Source organism: Macaca mulatta, chromosome 3, assembly GCF_049350105.2.
Source record: "Macaca mulatta isolate MMU2019108-1 chromosome 3, T2T-MMU8v2.0, whole genome shotgun sequence".
NCBI classification, from domain to species: domain Eukaryota; kingdom Metazoa; phylum Chordata; class Mammalia; order Primates; family Cercopithecidae; genus Macaca; species Macaca mulatta.
Genome location: NC_133408.1, coordinates 18,292,738 through 18,315,694, shown reverse-complemented (window position 1 = coordinate 18,315,694; position 22,957 = coordinate 18,292,738). Strand labels below are relative to the sequence as shown.

Sequence of the window (22,957 nt, the reverse complement as noted above, 5' to 3'; positions counted from 1 at the left end):
AAAAAAAAAAAAAAAATGTAGCCGGGCATGGTGGTGTGCCTGTAATCCCAGCTACTTGGGAGACTGAGATGGGAGAATCACTTGAACCCAGGAGGTGGAGGTTGCAGTGAGTCGAGATCACGCCGCTGCACTTCAGCCTGAGCACGCCAGAGTAAGACTCAGTCTCAAAAGGAAAAAAAAAAAAAAAAAAAAGGGTTTTCTAAGTTACCTAACTTAAGTTGATTAGAGTGCTATCTAGGGTTATTCATACTATACATATTTAGGTAGACCGATAGTAGAAAGATGATAGGGTTGTTTAGATGGGGTTGTTACACACATTTTACTTGCGATGTCCTCAATGGTTGTTATTATTTTGTATTACAAGAAGGGAACCCCCTCAGACTGCATCTTCTCTCTCTTACTTTCCCAGAGGAAGAGCGAAACGGTTCTCAATGGCAAATGGAGTTGCAGTGAAGCAGCTCCCAGAGCCAGTGTCAGCCTCCGGAGAGAGCGCTGCACCGCCGCCTGTGGTTTCTGGTGTTCCACATGTTCAGGGAAACTTCTCTAGCAGTGGGCTATAGAAATGATCCCTGCAAGCATTGTCTTTGTAAGGTCATTTTAATGACTATTTTTCTCCTCAGGAAATAGGTAAGCCCTCAGCAGTATCAAATAGCTTGGCAGAATAAAAGGCAGATTGAGTCGGCCTCCGCTGTGACCATTAACATATTTAATTGGGTGACACCAAATAATCCTGCTTTTTATGAAAATGTCTACAATCCGTCTTGTTTTTTACCGCTTTAGAGCTGACAAACTCCATATGGGAACAGAATACTCTTAAACAGAACTCTTAAAACCGTATTTTTCACCTCTCTGTTTTATTTATTTATTTATCTATCTATTGAGACAGGGTCTTGCTCTGTCACCCAGGCTGGAGTGCAGTCGTGTGATCCCGGTTCTCTGCAGCCTCGGCCTCCTGGGCTCTAGCGATCCTCCCAAGTAGCTCAGATTGCAGGAATGCACCACCAGGCCCAGTTATTTTAAAAAATATTTTGTAAAGATGGGGGTCTCACTTTGTTGGCCCAGGCTGGTCTTGAACTCCTGGGCTCAAGCAATCCTCCCGCCTTATCCTTCCAAAGTGCTGGAATTATAGGCATGAGCCACCACACCTGGCCTATCATTATTATTTTTTTATTTTTTATTTTTTTAATTTGAGATGGAGTCTCCCTCTGTCGCACGGGCTGGAGTACAATGGCACGTTCTCAGCTCACTGCAACCTCCCCCTCCCGGGTTCAAGCAATTCTCCTGCCTCAGCCTCCCGAGTAGCTGGGATTGCAGACACACACCACCATGCCCAGTTAGTTTGTTGTAGTTTTAGTGGAGACGGGGTTTCTCCATGTTGGTCAGTCTGGTCTTGGACTCCCCACCTCTGGTGATCCGCCCGCCTCGGCCTCCCAAAGTGCTGGGATTACAAGCATGAGCCATCGCGCCCAGCGCCTCTTATTTTTAAAGAATGAGAATAATCGGAGCTGGGAATGCAGCTCGCATCAAACATGAACATAGAAAAGGAAATGTACAAAGTGAGAGATGAAATCACTCACAAAGCAGATAGCATGAACTTCTAGATTCCCTGAATACCCTTCCAGTTCTAATCTCCTATGTTTTAATTCACTGGGAATATATTCCTTAATTTCTCATAATTACAAACAAATCCTCCTTAGAAGAAAAATTCATGCTTAAGAGAGTATTCAGTTCCAGCGTTAAAAGCGTATCTTTTCATTTTTCTCTGAAACTTGGAAAATGTCTCTGCTCGGTCGTTTGTGTGTACTTCTCAGGCAGTGCTGAAGACGGAGATAAAAGGGGCGGTGCTGACGCGTAGATGACTGGGGCTGTGACAAGGACCATGAGCTGATGATCTGAGTCACACAAACTGGAAAACAAAGTTTTTCCCTAAGGAGATGGACTTTTAAAAACTTCTTATTGGCTGCTTTTGGATTAAGGCGTTTAGGACCAGCATTATGAGCAGAAGGACTCCGTGTGTATGAAGGAGAAACCAAGCTTTTCTACAGCAAAAGAGGAGGAATTTGCTTTTGCAAAATATTTTACTGTTGTATCTGTCACTGAACATGTCTGGGCAGTGACTGTTCTCTCAGGTCTGAGTCCTGAAAAGTGAAAGGGAAAGAGATTGTAGGACAAGGTGAAATGATACACGAAACAGCATTTCCCCCAGCTGCTTCTTTGCCTGCACATTTCTCATAAATGGAGTAAATGCTGAACAAGCTGACTTTCTCCCATCATTCCTGTAAATAAGGATATGACTCACAGACCTTGCAATCTCTAAAATACCATAGATACTACAGTGATTTGATTATTTAAAAATAGCTGGGAAAATAACAGCAAGAAATTGGTCCTGGGTAAGTTAGGATGGATTCTTTTTTGTTTGTTTTTGTTTATCATTTAAATGGTTATTGTATCTCACCCTAAGTATTCTGACAACATCTAGTTTGCCAAATAAATCTTAGGGATTTGTGAGTGCTGGAAACTAACAGTATGAACGTGCTGGTCAGATCTCAGATCCCAGGCAAAGAAACCCAAAAAACGAGAAACAAAAGACAGCAAGACACAAGGCTCACCATAGAGTCACTGTGATCTGCGGGCAAATACGGATTTGGTTATATGATCTCCTTTTCTATAAAGTAGAGAGAGGTAAGTGTCAACAGCACTTAAGTATGCTGACTCCCACCTCCAAATAACACAAGTGCTGGTAATAACAATAGTTTATATTAAGCCTACTGAATGGCTTTTGTTGATCTTTAAGTAGCCTATCTAGAAATGGGAAACGAACGACCTCTTTATTATTAGTCAAGTGTTAAAACTCCCCAAGTAGGACTGTTTGTCAAAACTAGGTGTGAGTTTGAGATTCAGGATTAAGGTTCAAGTAGGGAATCTCCATTTACCCTGCATCTCAGTCTTACGCTGTATTAGTCAGCATCTTGGGAGGAAAGAGGAGCACCCTTAAGAAGGGGTGATAAAAAGAGAACGTAATGAAGGGATTATTATAAAGTTAGAGGAAGAGTTAAGGGAAATAAGAAGGGTTGATGAGGTCCTTGGGGTGACTACTTCAGGAAGTCTTCCCTAGGCTTTCAAGGGCAAGCAAAGGACCACTGACGTCCTCACAAACTTGTATTTTGATGAGGGACCTGGGCCACAGCTGACCTAGGGCTTAGCAGAAAATTTCTCTCTCCTTCTGTCCTTCCATCCTCTCCTGGTGGCTCCCACTGGCCAAGCCCAAGTACAAACCAGAGAACAAGGGAGCTTGGTTGCTGGGGTCCATACAACCAGTCTTTCAGAGTACAGAGCAGAGTGAAAGGGTGGAGAATGGATCTGCAGGGGAACATGGATAGTGTTGGGTACAGACCATGGACAAACGAAAGAGATGGAAATGCTTCAGAAAAGAAAGCAGGATGGCCAGGTCGGTGACTTTTTTTTTTGGAGATGGAGTCTTGCTCTGTCACCCAGGTTGGAATGCACTGGCGCAGTGGTGGCTCACTGCAACCTCCTGGGTCCAAGCAATTCTCCTGCCTTAGCCTCCCTAGTAGCTGGGATTACAGGCGTGCACCATCACGCCCAGATAATTTTTTGTATTTTTTTTCTAGTAGAGATGGGGTTTCACCATGTTGGCCAGGCTGGTCTTGAACTCCTGACCTCAGATGATCCACCCACCTCGACCTCCCAAAGTGTTGGGATTACAGGTGTGAACCACCGCACCTGGCCAGGCCTGTGATGTTAATAATGGGATCTTGTCTAGTGGTAAAGCCCCATTAAATGTCTGGAAATCTGAATCAGAAGCACTAGCAATTGTTTGTCCCTAGGAATGGATCAAAGGTAGGTCCTATGGATATGGCTTGTCTGTCCCCACCAAAACTCATGTTGAAATTCGATCATGAATATGGTGGTGTTGAGAGGCGGGGCCTAGTGGGAGGTGTTTGGGCCAGGGACATGGCCTTATGAATAATGCAGTTTTCTAGGTAGTGGGTTCTTGCTCTCATGAGACTGCATTAGTTCTTGTGGGAATGGATTAGTTCCCTAAAGTGTGAGTTATTATAAAGCAAGGTTCCTGTTCTTGTTTGATCCTCTCTCTTCTCACTTGTCTGCTTCCCCTTTGACCTTCTCTGTCCTGCAATGTTACGACACAGAAGAACACCCTCACCAGAAGCCATGGCCATACTTTTGAACTTCCCACCCTGTAGAACCGTGGACTAAATACACTTCTTTCCTTTGTAAATTACCCAGTCTCATGTATTCTATCATAGCAGGACAAAATGGACTAAGACAGTAGGGTTGCCAGGGAAAAGACAGGCACCCAGTTAAAATTGAATTTCAGAAGTTAGACAAACTTTTTTTTTTTTTTAAGTATATCCCGTGCAATATTTGGGATATAAAGAACAACAATTCTTTAAGTGTAAGTATATCCCAAATATTGCACAGGATATACTTATGCTTAAAGAGTTGTTGTTCATTTGAAATTCAGTTTTAACTGGGCAACCCGTATTTTTATAGATATGGTAATTCCTTCTCACTAAAGATATTAGAATTAGAACTTGAATATGGTATAGCATTTCTGAAACCTTGTTCTTTCAACACAAATGTTTGAAGTGTTAAGTATTTCCAAACAAACAAACAAACAAACAAAGATAAACACTGTTTCATAGTCGAAGTTTAAAAAACACTGGATTAAAAGAAAGCTAAATAGTTCTCACAGCTTTAGGATTTCTCCTGGGACTTAATGCTAACATGCATTGTGACAACAATAATAGTGTTTCTCCTTGCTTTATTTAAAAACCGTCACAACAAAGAAACGGCCCAATATTCTGTTTCACTGTGACCATAAGTTTCCATTGAAATGCAGTTTAAATTTTAAAAAGTCATTTTGGTGTCTATCATGTTAAAGTGAAATTTTACTATTACTTCATAATCTTGCTTTAAGACTAAATTTATATTTATAAAGATGTTTTAAAGCTCTCTATAAATGTTTGCAAAGTAATAGCATTGTATTTAATAAGCTATTACATTGTTCACTTGATACTGGTTTTGCTTAGCTTAATATGAAGAATCAATTAAAACCAAATTATCATCTAAGCAGGGACAATCCTAGATTATTCAGAGAGAAAAATGAGGATAAAAACTTTAGCTCTGTCTGCTTCTCAAGGTTAGTTTTGGCAAGAAATGAAGTAATGTTGTGAAAGACTGTGCAAATATTACCGTGAGGATACAAATTACCCTCCCTGTAGAGTTGATGGGCTTTTCACAATTTTCTCCCTTTCTGATCATAGGTATTTTATCTAATTTATTGTGCAGTCTGTAATTCTACCCTGTTGTGTGCAGTGGGAGTGAAAGGGAGTTACATGAGTTAGGATTAGAATTACTTGTGAAGGACAAAAACCTACCAAATAATGGTGACTTAAACAAGGTGGAAGTTTCCTTTTCTCTCATGCAAAAGACTGGGATGTGTAGTCCTGGGCTGAAATAGAGGCTCTTCTCCATAAAATCTCCAGGGCCTCAAACTTCTTTGCCGTGATTGAGCAATGTTCCTTAATCTCATGGTCCAAGATGGCGGCATATATGTTCCAGGCAACCGGAGGAGGAAGGAACAAAGAAGGGTCTGAAGCAGTGGGGTGGCTGTCTGTCTTGGAAGCTGGCACAAGATACTTTCAGTTACATGCTTGAAATGGTTAATTTTATGTATTAACTTGACCGGGCCACAGGATGCCCAGATATTTGGTCAACCAGTATTCTGCATGTGTCTGTGAGAGTATTTTTAGATGTGAATAACAATTGAATTGGCAGACTGAGAAAAGCATATTTTACATCCTAATGTGGGTGGGCCTCATCCAATCTACTGAAGACCTGAAGAGAACAAAAGGTTGACCCTCCTACAAGTAAAAGAGAACTCTTCCTGCCTGACTGCCTTGACCCTGTGACATGGACTCTTTCTTGCCTTCTGTCCCAAACTAAAATATTGGTCTCCTCCTGGATCTTGAGCCTCCTAGCCTTTGGATTGGAACTACACCATGGCTCTTCTGGGTCTCCTGCTTGCTGGCTGCAGATTTTGGTACTTGTCAGCCTTCATAATCTCATGAGGCAATTCCTTGTTATATATTGATATCTGTCTATCTATCTATCTATCTATCTATCTATCTATCTATCTATCTATCTATATCAGTCAGTCATCAGTCACCTCTCTATCTGTTGGTTCTGTTTCGTTGGACAACACTGACTAATACAATCCTATTGTCTGGAACTTAGTATGGAAGAAAGAGAGTGAGTATACAGGGTGAAATGTATGGGAGTGGAGCTAAAGGACTTTGCTGCAGGAGTGGAGTTCAAGTCATTCAGGGCAGTTGTGAGTCAGCAATAATGTTGGTGCAGTATTTTATTTCAGGAGCTGATCAAGAGTATTGTCATTTTAGCAGTTTAGGTCTTCCATTTATTAAATTGAGTATAGTGCCTTCCTCTGTCCTATCAGATGAAAGCTTATGAAAGATACTAATCATTTCCAAATTCCTTCATTTTTACTATCTATCCAGATTATTTTAAATATAATATCTCTATAAATAGCACTTTGTCCATTGATATATGTTTGTGTTTATATGATTGTGTGTGTGTGTGCGCGCGCATGCGCAAAACATGGAAACAGGCTATTTGGTCTACCTTAATCCCTGGAGTAATGGTGATTACTTTTGTACGCAAGTAATAAACTCCCAAATTGTTGGCATTTCCTTTTTCTTATACTAGACAGAGTCAAGGGTGAAGGATGATAAAGAAAAGTTTTGACAATAGTGCCAAATTACCTTCCTCAGTTCCTAGATCGGGGATTTTCAATCTAGGGGCAATGTCACTATAATATAAGAGGTCTAGTCCTTGATTTCAGAAGCAGCTATCCACGCTCTTATAAGAACTGACGATAGGAACTTGCCTGTCTTCTCAAGTTCTCTCAAGTTCTGTACAAGAACCACTTATCCAAAGCTCTTGATGGTTATTGCTCAGCCATCTCTTGCCAACTGTTCTTTCCATATGCAGGGAGAGCATGGGAGTATGGAGCCTCAGTCTGGTTTGCTATTGTTAGGACATCAAAGTAATCATTAGGTAGAAAGTTGAATAAACATTTACTTTTGACTTTTAATTGGTTACTAAACTTAAGAAAGTTTTACTTAGCGGCAAGACCAACTACATAATTTGCGGGGCCCAGTGCAATGTGAAAATTTGGGGTCCTTTGTTTCAAAAAATATTAAGAATCTCAAGATAGTGACAGAGCTTTAAGGCCAATTCAGGGTCCTCCTGAGTGCAGGACTCTGTGTAACTGCACAGGTAGCAGAGCTAGGATGCAGATGCTGCTCAACATCATACATTTAGTACTTTGATGTCCCTGAATTCCTTACAAAACTGTTACCTCCTCCCCTCCCCATCCAAGTCCCCAACTCTTCTGTTTTTTTCCAAAACTTTACTTATGTACAACACTATGAAACACGACAGGGTCTGATGAGAATTAATTGGCTTTAACCTAAGTTTTTTCCATTTTTATTTCTGAATATCAGCACTCACAACCCCTTTCCCTATTTTCTGACTTAACCTAATACAACCCCATATCATACAAAGCTTCGTAGTCCTGTATATGCATGTGGTGAACATTTGTGTGGCTATTTGCAGCCAATGGATTAGTATCAATAAATTGAGAGTATTCTTCAAAGATCCTAAGATTGAATATGAAAAAATGACCTGTAAGAATTAAGTCATTCACATGTAGCACAGATGAACTAATTACCAAGGGAGATGGTATATATCTGGATTGTAAAAGATTTATAAGGCAAATTAAAGGCATGTATTCGAATCAAAGTACCTTCTGATTGCTTTATTTCCTGCATTACTCTATTATCAGTGTCAGGGTTCTCCAGAGAAACAAAATCAATAGGATGTATATAAATTTCCTACATGGAATATGGTTTGGTTATGTAGGAAATGCAGAAGAATGAGTGAGTGGAATTACATGTGAGGAACTGGCTCCCATGATTATGAAAGTGGGCAAGTTCAAAGATCTGGAGGTGAGTCAGCAAGCCTGGCTAGAGACCCACGCTGGCAGGCTCAAGATCGAGGAGGAGCTGATGTCCCAATTTGAAGGTAGCCAGGCAGCCAGAATTCTCTCTTACTTAGGGGACAGTAGTCTTTTTTTTTTTTTTTTTTTTTTTTTGAGATGGAGTCTCACGCTGTTGCCCAGGCTGGAGTGCAGTGGCGCGATCTCGGCTCACTGCAAGCTCCGCCTCCCGGGTTCCCGCCATTCTCCTGCCTCAGCCTCCTGAGTAGCTGGGACTACAGGCGCCCACCACCGCGCCCGGCTAATTTTTTGTATTTTTAGTAGACACGGGGTTTCACTGTGGTCTCGATCTCCTGACCTTGTGATCCGCCCGCCTCGGCCTCCCAAAGTGCTGGGATTACAGGCTTGAGCCACCGCGCCCGGCCAGTCTTTTTGTTTTATTCAGGCCTTCAAATGATTGGATGAGGCCCGCCCACACTGGAAAGGGCAATCTGTTTTATTCAGTCTGCCTGTTGAAATGCCAATCTCACTCAACAATACCCCCAAGAAACACCCACAATGTTTGACCAAATACCTGGGGACCCCGTGGCCCAGTCAAGTTGACACATGAAATTAAGGTATCGCAGATCTCCTGTTGTCACAACTCTGTAGAGCACTTAAAATTTCTGGTTTCATACTTGGTACAGAAAGTTAGCTACTGTTCATCGTTTGTTTAATTCTACACCTGGCCATAACTTAAGATTAATTAGAACAAAGTTTAATTAGAACGAAAGATTTAATTAGATGTAAATTCTTGCATTAGGTGGTTGCTTCATGCTAGGCACAGGTTAGGACTGCAAAGATGACTACAAATGACTGATTACTACAAAGGACATTGTAGTATTTTTATTTTTATTATTTTTTTGAAATGGAGTTTTGCTTTTATTGCCCCGGCTGGAGTGCAATGGCGCGATCTTGGCTCACTGCAACCTCTGCCTCCCGGTTCAAGTGAGTTTCCTGCCTCAGCTTCCCTAGTAGCTGGGATTACAGGCACTCACCACCATGCCCAGCTCTTAGTTTGTATTTTTAGCAGAGACAGGGTTTCACCATATTGGTCAGGCTGGTCTTGAACTCCTGACCTCAGGTGATCCACCCGCCTCAGCCCACCAAAGTGTTGGGATTACAGGCGTGAGCCAGTGCCCCTGGCAGGACATTGGTTTAGAAGCAGCTTTTTAAAGTGGATTTCATCTGAGAGTTTCTTCCTATACTTTTAGTCCTTCTTGTCAGAGATGTGATTTATTTTCTCTTGTGATTGCACTTTTAAAGTTGGAAGCCTATGAATGCCATCAGCACTACTATGTGGAATATGGTTTGGTCATGTAGGAAATGCAGAAGACTGAGTGAGTGACACAAGAGTGGATCAGAAAGCAGCAATGGTCATAGACATCAGCCTCAGTGAGGCAACAGGAGTTGGAAGGAGTAAACTGAGGAAAAAATCAGGAGAATACTGGATGGAGCAGACAGAGTGAGACTGAATAGGAGAAGGGTGAGGTGGGCCCAGACAGCTGGTCACATTCAGCTCTAAATTCTTGAAGAAGTAGTTTAGACTACACCAAGGATGGGGGATAAAAACCAGCCTAGAGCTTAGAGAAGGCAGATGTGGCAAGGGAAATAAGAACTGTCATTGCTGAATTCCTTGAGAAAAAAATGTGAAGAAGAGGCTCGAGGCCTCAAAGACATTGCATGCATGAGTCAGAACAAGCTTGAGCTAAAAGGAAGATTTGATTAATCAATCAAATATTAATGCCACATTTTCTATTTCAAGTGTTTTTTTTTCCCAACTATTCTGTGTGGAATGTCTTCGCTCTCTGCCATCACCTTATTATTAATAACTCCTGTTAACTCTTAGGTCTCTGTCTTGCTGTTACTTCCTCCCCAGAAGTCTCCTTTAACCCCTAAAGACTGGGCTTGGTGCCTTTCCCCTGTGTCCTCATGTCACCCTACTCTAGAACTTATGTCACTGATATAAATTGCTTTCTGGTCAGGCGCGGTGGCTGACACCTGTAATCCCAGCACTTTAGGAGGCCGACGCGGGTGGATCACGAGGTCAGGAGTTCGAGACCAGCCTGATCAACATGGTGAAACCCCGTCTCTACTTAAAATACAAAAATTAGCCGGGCATGATGGTGGGGGCCTGTAGTTCCAGCTACTTGGGAGGCTGAGGCAGGAGAATCGCTTGAACCCAGGAGGCGGAGGTTGCAGCCAGCCAAGATCGCGCCATTGCACTGCAGCCTGGGCGACAGAGTGAGGCTCCATAAAACGAAATTGCTTTCTGATATGTCTGTTTTCCTGAATGAGTTGGGAGCTCCTTCATGACAATAGCTGTTTCTTGTTTAAAGTCATATCCCCAGAAACTGCAAGCTTAGTAGATATTTGCTACGTGAAAGAGAGAATGAAAGAATGAATGAGGACTTGATTCCTGTACTCCCAACAACATTTAAGACACTGAGCTGAGTATTCGGTAAGGGGGCATCACGAAGGGTGAGGTAGAGGTTGTGGTGAAACCAAAAAATTGAACACTGTTCCTGGCTTCAGAGAACGTGTAGTCTAGTAACAATTGTGAATAACGGTGTAATACAAGACATGTGACATAAGAGAGTACTACAACACAAGACAAGAGAATAGCATTGCCATATTTAGCAAATAAAAATACAGGATGCCCAGTTAAATTTGAATTTCAGGCAGAACATACAACAAATAGTATGTATATATCTCATGGACTATTTGGGAGATACTAATACCAAAAAATATTCATTGCTTATTAAAATTCAAATTTGATTGGATATCCTGTATTTTATCAACCCTGAATGAGAAGAACTGGGGCCGTAAGAGATTGCTTTTGTTTTTGTGTTTGCATTTTTTCAGGGATGGAATGGAGGTATTAGAGAAAGGTAAATGGTTTGGGAAATGTTTTCTGGAAAAGATAGAACTGAGTTGAGTTACAAAGATCACAAGACAAAATATGAGGAGGTGCAGTTCTGGTAGAAGAAACCTTAAATGAAAAGGTGAGACTGTGGCAGGATCAGAGACTGGCTGATGTCTGGTTTGGCCAGAGTGTGAAAGGGTGGTGAGAAACCCAACTAGAGGGTTGGGTAGGGCTTGGTGACTCCATATGTTCCAAAGCCTCAGTCTCTGGGCACCCTGCCCCCTTTGCCTTGGCCACACTTTGTGAACAAGCAGAACTAGATCTTTCTGCCTGGGCCAACGTTTTATCCTTACCTAGTTAATTAGGCTTGAACATTAGTCTCTCTCTGGAAATAGTGAAGAAGAAACACCAGGAGCATTTTGCAAGGGTCATACATTGCTCAATGTTTGCATTTTTTTAAAAAACACTGGTGTCAAAACAGCATGTCTAGCAAAGTTGAGGGAAAAGTGAAAACTAATGATGACTTATCAAAACAAGATGTGATGGTGTGGGAAATGTTATTAACTTCTACGGCATTTGTAATTTTCATCTTTCTCTTCTGTTATAACATGTTTAGCATTATATAGTAAATATGGAATAAAACAGATATAAATAGCTTATTTGTAATCTAAGAAGAGGGGGAAATGTTTATATAATAAAGTTGGGCACCTACTGTGTTCCAGGTGGCAACATATGTTATTTCTCTTAATTTTCACAACAATACTATAATACTATGGTATATACCATGATGATTTTAATGTGCATCTTGCTGAATTTCACAATGTTTATTTGCTCATCTATGATCACTCAACTAGCAATTGGTTATTTTGAAATTCAAATCTGGTTTGACTTCAACATCTATTTTGTTTCCATTTACCACACCTATAGATAGGTACTCACAGATAAACAATAGTTATGATGCAGTTATGGCAGATTCACTGTGGGAACAGACAGGAGGGAGCATCTAATTCTGTCTTGTGGACATCAAGGGTGGCTTTGGAAGGAGATGATGCTTGAGTGGTGATTGATGAAAATGATCTCATTTTCTAATAAGGTTAATAACAGGCAATGCATGAAACATATTCACAAGAGAAATATTAATAGTTTGTAAAACACACGTATTTCATCCTAATAAGCTCTCATTAGGTTTCTGTAACCTTTTTTTAAATGTTCCACACTAATCACATTGATAACAAACAAATTTTTTTTTTTTTTTTTGAGACGGAGTTTTGCCCTTGTTGCCCAGGCTGGAGTGCAATGGCACCATCTTGGCTCACAGCAACCTCTGCCTCCTGGGTTCAAGCGATTCTCCTGCCTCAGCCTCCTGAGTAGCGGGGATTATAGGTATGCACCACCACGCCCGGCTAATTTTGTATTTTTAGTAGAGACAGGGTTTCTCCATGTTGGTCAGGCTTGTCTCGAACTCCTGACCTCAGGTGATCCACCCACCTCGGCCTCCCAAAGTGCTGGGATTATAGGCGTGAGCCACCGCACCCGGCCAACAAACACAAATTCTTATACTTGCTACCACAAACATCATTAGTCATATTTATTAAATGGAGATTATTTATTAAATTAAATTAAATAATTAAATCTTCATTAAATCATTAAAACCTTCAGCTACTTACATGATTATAGTTTGGTGCTGTTTTTGCCAAAACACTACACATTCACATAGAAATACGTCTAAAACTTTTTTTATCATTCTATAAACTACATGAATGGTCATACAGTTGAGTTGACTAAATTCCTCCCACATAATTATTTCAATTACATAAAATATTACTTACATAACTGGAATGGTATTATAGCTATAAAATACTAAAGTCTGTAATTACATAAAATTAAATTCAGTCAAAAGAAAGGCCTAAAATTTTAGCAACATACTCTCCAGAGAAAAGCTGCTGAACAGTTGTGTTCCTATAATTTTTAAAATACAATTGTAAAAATAAAAACTAAAAACAAAAATTTTCAAAATTTTGGTGTCTCAAAAGACATTAGTCAAATTTTAATAAAAACATTGAAGAGTTTGTTTTGCATACACTCTGATGAGGTGAACTAATATTATCCTCTTTTAAACCAAATTTTGTTCGCAAGTCTTCTCTCCAAGAAGCCCCCTAAACAGATCTCACTTTCCTTTTGGTAATGCTTACTTACGAAGTGTTAGCAACTTACTTGTATTGTTACAGGTAGTTAGATAGGCATAAGTGGGGCAGGAGAGGGCTCTTCCCCCACCCACTAGGAATGTCCGGGGATGGTTTGACAATTATCACACTGACTCTCTAGCAATGATAATTCAGCAGCCAGCGCCAGGGAGGGACAAGCTCCTGATGATCCACAGCTGTTAACATTAAAGTGTTAATTGAATGCAGATGCCAGGGAAAGCAGCTTCCTGGGCCTGTACACAAAGAGACAAGTTGGCGGAGTATGACCTTCCGGGGACACTCCACCAGAAAAAAAGGAAGGCAGGATCAGAAGGGCCTGGATACAACTTCCTAAACTCCCTGTGCGCTCAGTTCCCAGACGTAAGGAGGCCACTGCGCATGCGGGAAGCCCACCCTAAGGGAAGAATCACGGGAAAGAGGCAAGCCTGTAAAGCTCTAGGATCAAGGTTAAAGCTCTCTTTTTGACCTTCAGGCACCTTCTTGGGTCTTTTACAAGTGAACTTTCTTTTCTGTTTTAAAGACTTTTAAATAAACTTCCACTCCTGTGCCAAAACTTGCCTTGGTCTATTTTTCTGCTTTATGCCCCTCAGTCGAATTCTTTCTTCTCTGGAGGCAAGAATTGAAGTTGCTGCAGACGCCTATGGATTCACCACCAGTAAATCGGAGTAACCACTGGGAACAACAGGTTGCCTTAGAAGCTTGGCAGGTTGTTTTTGTTTTTTTTTTTTGTTTGTTTTTGATACGGGGTCTCACTTTGTCGCCCAGGCTGGAGTGCAGTGGTGCAATCTCGGCTGTCTGCAACCTCTGCCTCCCGGGCTCAAGTGATCCTCCCACCTCAGCCTCCCGAGTACCTGGGACTGCAGGCGTGCACCACCACACTGGGCTAATTTTTATTTTTATTTTGTATTTTTGGTAGAGTTGGGGTTTCACCATGTTCCCAGCTGGTCTTGAACTCTTGAGGTGAAGCAATCCGCCCACCTCAGCCTCCCACAGTGCTGAGATTACAGACGTGAGCCATCGTGCCTTCGCTTGCAAGTCGTTTTTGGCTGAACAGAAAAAGCTATTCAAAAATGTCCAGGACTCTGTTATTTACTCAGCAAGCTTACAAAGCCATCTTTGATTGACTGATTCTTTGACAATGACTATATGGATGACACAGGAAGGATGCAATTCTGGCCTTGGAGAGAAAACTTGCAAGGAAAGGAACATGTTTGAATTTCAGATGTGTTCCTCAATGAATCATGTAAGTTTGCTGTTTATATTCATTAAAGAATATGTTTTAAATGAGGATAAAATTACAACTTTCATGCAATATAAAATAAACAGGTGTTAAAGATTTTATTTAACACAGGAATTAATACGGTGATAAATAGATGTTGCAAGGAGTTCGAAAGAGAACCACACATTTATGGTCAAATAAGGAATGTGAAATGCATTTACAAACACATGCAAAACTGGCAAAACTGGTCAATATCCACACAAACCCAATTTGCATTTTCATGGACAGAGATTATTTGCATTCCAATCAATTTTCTCCAACGTAACTTCTGTGTCTAAAGAGTTGTGAAATAGACCAGTCAGAGGCAAACAAAGGCACAGATAACCCAGATGGATGAGTGAGACAAAGTCTTTCACCCTTTTTCTCTACATGTTCTTTCTCTATCAGGGTGATTTTGGTGCATCTGGCACCTTTTTAATGATTAATAAATCAAGATCCAGAAATTAGTGAATAAAATTAAGTACTGGGGGCTGTAGGGGGAAACATTTCTCTCTACTCTGCATATCTTTTAGCTGGGGCAGATTCCTGCAACAAAAGACTGATTAACGAGGGAAAAACCGATGTTTCATAACATGTATATCTTCTGTATACCTGGGAGAAACTTAGAGAAATGAGCAAATCTCAAAGACATGGCTTGGAATTCAGGTTTAAATTCTATCTTCCACTGAAACAAAGACAGAAGGGTGAGGGGAAGGCCATTTATGGTGAGATGTCCAGGAGAACACAGTAAGCATAGGTAAAGTTTGTTATGCAGATCTAAATTGGTACCTTCTCCACTGAGTCTCTGATGATTTAGTCATCCTTCTCATCCTGGTACAGAGAGGAAGACACTTACAAATGGAGATTTCCTTTACAGATATAAATTTTTCTCACATAAGGGTAACTTTTACGCTGTTTTCAGAGCTTCTCCTGTGTCTGCAGTTTCTCAAAATCATCAGTTCAAAATAATCTTTATGCCAAACAGACATATTTTTATCTCCCACAGGTCAAAGATTCAAGAGTTTGGCAATGAAATTCATTTTGGATAATAACATAAAAATCAAGGTTTCTTTTGAGGGCATGGCATTAACTAATTACAATTTGACACAAAAACGGTACTGTCATTCTATTTTCTGTACATGGTCCATGAAATACAATATAAGCATTTGGAATGATTTGGGTAAATTATCCAACTACCAGCAATCTCTTTATAACTCACAGATCCCCCTCTATAATAATCACAATGATAATAACAGCAATAATAATAAAAACTGTGACACCTGAGTCTTTTTTTTATCCCTTAACAGATGCCAGACACTGGGCTAGGTGTTTTAACTATAATTTCTTAAATTTAATTTTCATAATACCATATACGGTGGATATAATCATGCTAATTTGTGAAATAACAATTCATGCCTTTCTTCCTCTCAGCCCCTCTTTTCAATAAGAAAAAAAAAAATTTAAGCAAACAAGTTTCACTGAATGATCTCAATTATAGTATTTCAAAAGCATGGTTCAGGGAACTAAACAGCTGTCCTTCTTTGGCTATGGTTTCCTCAATAACTTGACTTCTTTCCCCTCAGTTTGAAAAGTTATATATAGCTTTATGTAATCACTGATGTTTGATTTCTGTGAAATGCTTTAAAAAGCTCACAAGGTATAAAACTCTCATGTATTCCCCTTTTTATAAGTGGAAAGACTTGAAGAGGACTTGAGTCCTTTGCTTTTACAGAGTTAGGGTCTAGAACTGTTGATTTCTAGTCGTTCAGAGAGAAAACATCTGAAAGAGTCGTGCAATGAAATCACAAAGCAAACATTGTTTGGGGAACTAAGATAGTATCTAGACTACCCACACTGAAAAGCTAATTTATGTCTACACTTATTTTCTTCTTTGCACTCTTCTCTCTTCTTTCTTCTTCTTTGTCTTTGTTCTCTTTATCCACTTCATATGCTGCAAGAGTCATTTAGTACCTGACTACACAAAAAGAAATGTGCTGAATTTGACTTTCTTTTTTGCATACACTAGGGAACTAATGTTAGTGTATGTTGCATTATTTTATAAATGACTTTTTTTTGGCTGTCCTATAGTTAGAGTTCTAAACTCTCGCTCTCTTGCTGTGCGTTTTTATTTCCCTGCTTTGCATGGTGGCAAAAAGAAAGCAAAAAGCCATCACTACACTAGAGGCATCCTCTAAATAAAGACGGCTTTCCCCAGGTCGGACTGTGACTTTCCCCCACCCCACTAATGGAAGGGGTTAGAAAAAGGAAGTAGCATGAGTCATTGCTATTGCCACACCCTCAGGAAAACCCCTGCTCCATCTTCCTCTTGTGCTACGATGACTCTTTCTAGCCAAGGTCCTGGGTCACAGGAGCGAAGTTTTCAAAACATACTCACCGGTTTCTGGAGGAATGCAGCGTTGATTTGATTGACAACAACAAGAATAGAAACAAGGTTAGATACCAAAAAATAAAAAATTATTTGACTGAAAAACAGAAGAATGGGTCTGATCCAAACATTCATTTATGAGCTGGTTGTTTGAAAGTGAAACCGTTTCCATTTTTTACGTATACATCCTTGATGATTGTTAGGACTGCTAGACTATCCACTCAAGCATATCCTACACCCAAATGGCTGAGGTGTGTGTAATATTGTTTCTGTGGGGAAGGTTCAGCTGACTTTCCCGTTTGGTTACCAGGGACATGTTTTCCCATCCTTCACCAGGGTTCTAACAGCTGGTGGAGTGATGTTCCTTTAGCCATTTGGCTGGGCAATGAGAATAGGACTTCTGGAGAGAAAAATACTTGCTGCAGAGATAAGTCTGGGAAGGAAGAGGGGAAAACCCTGATTTCTGTTGTGGAGGAGAGAAGGTGATTTTGATATGGGCAGAAGACAGGGAAATACTGGGTAGAAGAGGGTGGTTCCCCGGCAAAGTCCCCACCCTCAAGCCTGGAGACCCATGGCACTAAGTGGGAACAGGCATTACGTGCCCCAAAAGTTGCCTTTTGGCTCACTGTGCCCCCCTATCCTGTACCCATATAAACCCTGAACCCCAGGCTCCAGAAGCAGATGAGCAGATGAGGAGACAAGCAGACAAACAGCGCAACAGAGAAAGACAGAAGAGAAGGAACATCTGAACACTGAGGGGAGCTCAGCTGGGGGTGGTTAGAGGGGAGTTCGGCTGCTGGACAGCCAAACTGCAGGAAAGATCATCTTCCCAGTCCATCCCCCTCCCAGCTCCCCATCCATCCTGCTGAGAGCCACCTCCATCACTCAATAAAACCCCACATTCATCCTTCAAGCCCATGTGTCACCTGATTCTTCTGGGATGCTGAGCAAGAGCTCAGATACAGAAAGCTGCCATACTGGTCCTCTGTCCTTGCAGAAAGGGGCCGCAGGGACGCACCCCTAGATACTACCTGGCGGCTGGAGCCCAAATTACTCGCCCCGGCTCCTATACCTGTCAGTCTGTGTGTTTCCCTTCCCATCAGGGTTTTGAGCAGTGGTGTTGACTGAACAGACGAGCCACACCTCTCTTGCATGTCCTGCAAGGGGAATCAGGAAACTTTCCCGTTTCAATTTCCAGCAACTGCCTGGGTCATTCCTATCACCAGGGATGGGAAAACAGAGGAGAGGCAGGGGAAAATGTGGAGCAGTGGGAAGTGATGGTCTTGGTGAGGAACAGAATGAAAAGTCATACCTCCTAGGAGAGTGAGGACTGGTTGCTGTCCTCACTTGTGGGTGTCAAGTGGTGTCGCATTGTGATTTTTATTTGTATTTCCCTAATGACTAATGATGAGCATTTTTTTATGTACTCATTGGCCATTTGGACATATTTGAAGAAATGTCTATCAAATTCTTTATTTCTTAATTGGGTTGTCTTTTTATTGTTGATCTCTAAGAGTTCTTCATATATTCTGCATTGTGTGTTCAGTCTTTTATTACATATATGATTTGCAAATATATTTTTCCCATTCTTCGGTTGTCTTTTTGTTTTATTGATTATGTCCTTAGAAATGGGGTTTTTAAGCCAGGTGTGGTGGGTCACACCTGTAATCTCAGCACTTTGGGAGGCCGAGGCGGGTGGATCATGAGGTCAGGTGATCGAAACCATCCTGGCTAACACAGTGAAACCCCGTCTCTACTAAAAATACAAAAAAATTAGCCGGGAGTGGTAGGCGCCTGTAGTCCCAGCTACTCGGGAGGCTGAGGCAGGAGAATGGCATGAACCCAGGGGGGCGGAGCTTGCAGTGAGCAGACATTATGCCACTGCACTCCAGCCTGGGCAACAAAGCAAGACTCTGTCTCAAAAAACAAAAGCAAACAAACAAACAGACAAAAGAAATGGGGTTTTAAATTTCTATGAAATCCAATTTATCTACTTTTTCTTTTGTTGTTTATACATTTGGTGTTATATCTGTGTGTTAGTCTCTTTTCATACCACTGATAAAGACATACCCATGACCGGGCATGGTAGCTTGCACCTATAATCCCAGCACTTTGGGAGGCCAAGGGTGTATGAATCATTTGAGGTCAGGAGTTCAAGACCAGCCTGACCTAGATGGTGAAACCCCATCTCTACTAAAAATACACACAAACACGCAAAATTAGCTGGGCATTGTGGCGCATGCCTGTAATCCCAGTTACTTGGAAGGCTGAGCCAGGAGAATAGCCTGAACCCAGGAGGTGGAGGTTGTAGTGAGCTGAGATTGCACCACTGCATTCCAGCCTGGGCAACAGAGCTAGACTCCATCTCAAAAAACAAACAAAAACAAAAGCAAAAACAAAACAAAACAAAACAAAAAGACATACCTGAGACCTGGCAATTTACAAAAGAAAGAGGTTTATTGGACTCAAAAGTTCCATGTGGCTAGGGAGGCCTTACAATTATTGTAGAAGGTGAAAGTCACATCTCACATGGTGGCAGACAAGGGAAGAGTGAGAGCCAAGCAAAAGGGGTTTCCAAGCAAAAGGGGTTTCCCCTTATAGAATCATCAGCTCTCATGAGACTTATTCACTACTGTGAGAACAGTATGGGGGAAACTCCCCCCATGATTCAGTTGTCTCCCACTGGGTCCCTCCCACAACACAACAGAATTATGGGAGCTGCAATTCAAGATGAGATTTGGCTGGCGACACAGCCAAACAGTATCAGTCTGTAAACCAAAAATAAAATTCTAAGCCCTTCAACCATCTGAACGAATCCCTCCTCTTGGCCAAGGGCATTCCAAAGTTAACCTGAAAAACTAGTTCAGGGCATGATGGGAAGGGAGAGTCAGAAGTGCCTCATTATATCCTCTTCCCTTTTGGAATTCAGGAAAAGCCTTCCAGCATTAACATCAACACAGACCTTAAGTCTTACAAGAAACATTTACAATCTATTCTCTCTGAAGCCTCCTAACTGGAGGTTTCATCTGCAAGATAAAACTTTGGTTTCCACAACCCCTTATCTTAACCTAGACATTCCATTCTATTGATTTCAGGTCTTTAGATAATAACTTAACTCTTTCAACCAATTGCCAATCAGAAAATCTTTAAAATCTACCTGTGAGCTGGAAGCCCCACTTCAAGTTGTCCTACCTTTCTAGATGGAAACAATGTACATCTTACATGTATTGATTGATATATTATGTCTCCCTAAAATGTATAAAAGCAAGCTGTACTCGACCACCTTGAGCACATGCCATCAGGACCTCCTGAGGCTGTGTCATAGGTGCATCCTTAACCTTGGCAAAATCAACTTCCTAAATTGATTGAGACCTATCTCAGGTACCTTTGGATTCACAAATCTAAGAAACCATTGCCTAACCCAATGTCAGGAAGATTTACTCTTATGCTTTCTGCTAAGACTTTTTTTTTGAGATAGAGTCTCACTCTGTCACCCAGGCTGGAGTGCAGTGGCACCGTGTTGGCTCACTGGAACTTCCATCTCCTGAGTTCAAGCAATTCCCCTGCCTCAGCCTATTGAGTAGTTGGGATTACAGGTGCCCACCACCATGCCTGGCTAGTTTTTATATTTTTAGTAAAGAAGGGGTTTCACCGTGTTGGCCAGGCTGGTCTTGAACTCCTGACCTTAGTTGATCCACTCGCCTTGGCTTCCCAAAGTGTTGGGATTACAGGTGTGAACCACTGCTCCCGGCCTCTTCTAAGACTTTTATAGTTTTACCTGTTGTATTTAGGTCTATGGCTGACATTGATAGTTTTACCGCTTATGTTTAGGTCTATGAATTTTTGTATATGGTGTGAAGTAGGGCTTACTTTATTCTTTTGCATATGGATATTTAGTTGTCCCAGCACCATTTGTTGAAAAGACTACTGTTTCTTCATTACATTTTCTTGACATCTTTGCTGAAAAATAATTTGACCTATAAATGTAAGAGTTTATTTCTGAATCCAATTCTATTCTGTTGATCTATATGTCTATACTTATGCCAGTACTACATTGTCTTGATCACGGCACTTTTGTAATAAGTTTTGAAACTGATAAGCCTAAGTCCTACAATCCAAGGTTGTTTTGGTTATTGTGGTTCCTTTGAGTTTTCATACAAATTTTAGGATTGGCTTGTCAATTTCTGAAAATACATAGCTGAGATTCTGAGAAGTACTGAGTTGAGTATGTGGATTAATTTGTGAAATATTGCCACCTTAACACAAGTAAGTCTTCTCATCCATGAACATGAGATATCTTCCCATTTATTTAGATCTTCTTTAATTTCTTTCAATTATCTTTTATAGATTTTCACTGTACAAGTCTTTTACTTTAAAAAAATTACTCCTGAGGTTTTCTTTTATACTTTTGCAAACAAAATTTTTTATTGTATTTTTTATTGTTTATGGCTATTTTATAGAAATAAAATTCATTTCCATATATTAATCTTGTGTTCTGCAACCTTATTATGCTTGTTTATTAGAATCTCATAGTTTTTTGGTAGATTTTCCTTAGGATTTTATTTATACAAGATTACATCATCTGCAAATAGAAATAATTTTACCTCTTCCTTTGTAATCTGTCAAGTCTGTGTTCTTTTTTATGTGCAGCCACTGAAGTGTCTGCCTGATCTGATTAGCAGTCAGCTAATTATTAGACAGAGATTTTCTTAAATGCTTTGAACTACTAAGTTTCCCAGTCTTTGCTGATGGGATATGTGTGTGCTTACCTTTTCTTTCTTTCTTTCTGCTTAGCTGCTCTGGCTAGACCTTCAATATGATGTTGACTAGAAGTGGTGAGAGCAGACATCCTTACCTTGTTGCTGAACTGTCTTTCACTATTAAACATGATGTTAGCTAGAGGTTTTTCATAGATGCCCTTTATTGGGTTGAGAAACTTCTCTTCTATGCTTAGTTTGCTGTGGGGGTGGGGGGTGGATTTCATCAATTGCTTTAAGAAAATCTATTGAGATGATTACGTGGGTTTATCTTTAATTCTACTAATATGGTATATTACATTGATAGTTTATTATATTGAGCCAACCCTGCATTCCTGGGATAATCTTACTTAGTCATGGTGTATAATCCATTTTGTATGTTGTTCATTATGGCCTGCTACACTTTTGTTGAGGATTTTTGCATCTATATTTATAAGATATATTAGTCTGTGGTTTTTTCTCTTTTCATATCTATATCTGATTATGGTATTATGGTGATATGGCCTCCATAGAATTAATTGGGAAATGCTCCTTTCTCTTCCACTTTTTCAGAAAAGTCTGTGAGTGATCTTCATTCTTTCTAAATTGTTCAGTGGAATTCATCATTGAAATCACTTGAGCCTGGACTTTTTGTGATAAGTTTTTGGATTACTAATTCAATCTCTTTACTTAGTATAGGTCCATTTGGATATTCAGTTTCTTTTTGAGTCAGTTTTGGTAGTTTGTTTCTTTCTAGGAATTTGGCTATGTCATCTGGGTTATTTAATTTGTTAACACACAATTGTTTGTAGTATTTTCTTATAATCCTTGTATTTCTTTAAACATCCTAATGTTGTTCTTTATCATTTCTGATTTTAGTAATTGGAGTGATTTGTATTTCTTATATGGCATGTCTGCTAGTGATGAATTAGTTTAGTTTTTGTTTATCTGGGAATATCTTACTTTTTCCTTCATTTTTGAAAGACATTTTTGCTTAATATAGAATTCTCGACTGATAATCTTTTTCTTTCAGCACTTTGAATATATTAACTCCCATTTCCTTCTGATCTCAATGGTTTCTGATGAAAAGCCAACAGTTAATCTTACTAAGAATCCTTTGTATGTGGTAAGCCATTTCTCTCTTGCTGCTTTCAAGATTCTTGCTTTGTCTTTGTCTTTTTACAGTCAGATTGCAATGTAACTGACTGTGGATCTCTTTGAGTTTATCCTACTTGAATTTATTTAGATTCTTGACTATGTATATGTTTGACCAAGTTTGGAAAATTTTTGGCCATTATTTTTTCAAATGATATTTCTGTCTTTTTTATCAATCTTTTCTCCTCTTGGACTGCCATATGTTGGTATACTAGATAGTGTCCCACAGGTTTCTGAAGCTTGTTATT

The 22,957-nt window shown here is 40.3% G+C and overlaps 1 non-coding gene across 1 annotated transcript; it reads right to left on the bottom strand.

Annotated features, from left to right (window-relative positions):
• Positions 1 to 371: 371 nt before the first annotated feature.
• LOC114677310 (small nucleolar RNA U3) lies at positions 372 to 585 on the bottom strand. Its single transcript, XR_003728580.2, has one exon. It is a non-coding gene; the product is annotated as a small nucleolar RNA U3 (small nucleolar RNA).
• Between the last annotated feature and the right edge of the window lie 22,372 nt (positions 586 to 22,957).